Consider the following 3,387-nt stretch of genomic DNA (forward strand, 5'->3'; position numbering starts at 1 on the left):
AGATTGTGAGCTCTGATTCAAGGTTCAGTGATAAAAGTATTCTGATAAGATGAATAAGTTCACTTAAGAATCATCTGAACAGATAAGATATCTGCAGAAGCTGAGACATGACTTTTATACTGTAAATTCTGACAAGTCAGAATGATGCAGTCTTCATTAAGAACCTGATTATAATAAAGACATTAACACTGTTATTTATGAATTCTAGTCTACAAGATAATGAGTTTCTACTGAGATGAACAGTCTATGATGTATATAAGAGAAGAAGAAAACATACTCTTATTAAAGCTAAAAAACAAGAAAATAAACAGGACTGTGAATACAATTTAGAGATCAATAAAGAAAAAACAAAGAAAACTCACACTCACATCATTAATACTTGTGACACTCAATTCTCTCACAACTATTAATTTCTCTCTTTAAAGAAGTAGAAAGTATTATATCTGTGATACAGATAATTATTGCATTTGATGTGAAGACTGTCAGAAATGCACAGACTTCAGAGAAGTCAGATACCAGAGTGTGTGCAGTTGTAGCAGGGCCTTGAAGACTGATCATCTGTGTGTGTGATTAGATATTCCTCACAAAGCTGTGTCTGCTCTCTCAGTTATGCTGAAGTATTCAGCCTGAAAACAATGAGAATACAGAGAGAGAGCTCATCTGCCCAGATCAACTTCTGTTATGAATTCATGACATTTACATTGCCTTAATTACCCAGATTTTGCAGGTACCTGAGAACTCATCTCTCATTGACAATGAGATTGCAGAAATGCGCCGCGGTGTGAGAATCATTGATAGAGAACCTAGGCATATTCACATATACCTGATCAGAGATTGTGCAGGCAGAGAAGAAATGATTGTAGGCCTGCAGAGCTGCAGGAGACACTGACAACACTGAGAGCTTCACAAGAACTATTAGCTAGAATCTGTAAGAAATTACTTATGAGAAGACTTACAGTAAAGAAAGAGACTATGCTGCTTGAAGCCAGAGACTGACCTGGGAAAGAGATGAGATGAGCTGTTGGCCTGAAGATCAGGTGCAGTGGTGAGGCTGAGAGAGATGAAGACACAGTCATGGGCAGCAGCACTCCTGCTTCATCAGCTGATAAAAAGTGATCAGAGAAGTCACAGAGACACTCACAAGAAGCTCAGTAACAGCCAGACATTGTTTATAAAGATATTGAAATTGAAAAAATTTTTATTCTTGAGAAGTTCTTGAATCAATACATGAACATTGTCAGAAACACTCTCTCTCTGTCATCTGAGTGAAAACACTTTATAAATGAATGAGAATACTCACAGTTTGTAAGAATGAAAGCTGTTACAGAAAAAGAGAAAAGAAGATAAGATTTTATGAACAGATCTGGGATATTTATACTACTCTAGAGAGGTTTGCTTACACTGTGAGTGATTCTACAGAACAGTCAGATCACTCTAGTAAATAAGAGTGATTGTGAATCACAGGCCTGAATCTTTCTATATGACTACAAAGAGTGATTACAGACTGTGAACATCTTGATTCTATAATTCTACAGAGTTGATAAAAGAATGAAAAATTCCTCACAATTCTACAGTGTCAAAGAGCAATGATTTGCAAGAATGAATGAAAAATCAACTTGTGAATGTTTCTCTTTGATGAGAGTGATCTCACAGAGAGTGATTCATCTATGAGATGAATCTGTGTAATAATCACACAAGAATCTTGTGAAAATGATTGAGAGTCAACCAGAACTCTTCTATATGAAAGATGTGAGATGAATCTGTGTGATAGTCAGAGAAGAATCTGTAGGTTACAAAGAATCTCACAGAACAAGGAACTGAGTGACAGACTCTTTTCTCTTCACAGTAACAAGGAATTTTTCCTCACTGAGATTTTTTATAGATGTGAAGAATTTTTAGTGAGTATCACTGTAGTGCTGAGCTGACTATGAAGTCACTCAGTGAAAGACTTCACAGACAAAGTCTTAGAGAGAGAGAGATATGTAAGAAATTCTGCTTCTCATGAATTCTTTATCTCTATTTCTATCTCTCATGTAATCAATAGGGCTAGCGGCCCTTGACTACACATAACTATATAGACTGGAGTTTGTGAATACTATTTACAACTCAGCTTGAATGCTATTATACATTTGATCTCTATATTTATCTTTCTACTGTGAACACTTCTAGTAGTTAACAGTACATATCACGCCAAGCTGCAAACACCCGAATAATCGCCTGCGAGCACTTATTCTTACACCCCGCTTCTATACAAGGTCAGCAGATTACTCTTTCTTGACAATGAGATGCTGCTGAGGTATCACTTCAGTTATTCTTACTCATGAAATGAGAGAAGAGTATCTGTTCATTATCTATATAGAATAGCTAGATGCTGGCTTCTTATCAAAGAAGTCAGCAATTCATTTTACTTCTACTGAAATATACACAAGAGTTACTGTGTGTCTTATACAATCTTCTTAGTATACTAAGTATTATATCTGTGATATTCTTGCAATAACTCTGTAGCATACAAGCTCACTATTTAAACAAGATAGTCAAGCTCACTTATACAGCTTCTTAAACAACTATCTCTATATATTGTCACTGACTAGTCATCACTTTAATTCTATTATATTACAATTCAAATCACTTTATCTGATTACATATTTGAATCAGTCAAGCTCTAACAGACTGATATGATCTCATATATCTGCACTGAGACTAACTCAATCTCACTCTCTGAAGGAAATACTACATCATTCTCTAGAGTGCATACATCTCTATCTCAGCAGAAATCTGAGATTTCTGAACTTACTGTATATTTTAATATAAGCTCTTTAACTGCTCTATCACTGCTGCAGCCTCTACACATCTACATCTATCATAGAGATAGAGAGATTAAAATCAGAGATTTACTAAGATATAAGAAAAATATCTTGTCTGAATTTCACAGCTTTATCTGTACTCTTGAACAGAAATTCTGCCTTAATCTGAGTCAGTATAATACTCATGAGATATGAGTAATATATATTATCAACCTTCTTGAAGGCATCTCTGCAACTACTTGAGTTATTAAAAAGAGAGAGCTTGAGTATATCAATACTATTATAACTTGAAAAGAATTCAAGAACTTTCTACTGAATTAAATTGAAGATCACTGCAATCACAGCTTCACAGCAGCACAGTAATTCAACTCATTATATCAATGAGATGATGAGAATTCTTTCAATTTCAATATAAGATTTGAAGAATATTGAGAGGAACTGACTGATGATTTGAATTAATTAAAAATGCAGCTTTATCTTATAAAGCTGACTCATAAGATGCAGACAATGATATTATAATATCAGAGTCTATTAATCAATTACACTGAGCTTATCAACCTGGCTTTCTGAATCTATTAGAATA

Source organism: Blastomyces dermatitidis, assembly GCF_000003525.1.
Source record: "Blastomyces dermatitidis ER-3 genomic scaffold supercont1.3, whole genome shotgun sequence".
NCBI lineage: Eukaryota > Fungi > Ascomycota > Eurotiomycetes > Onygenales > Ajellomycetaceae > Blastomyces > Blastomyces dermatitidis.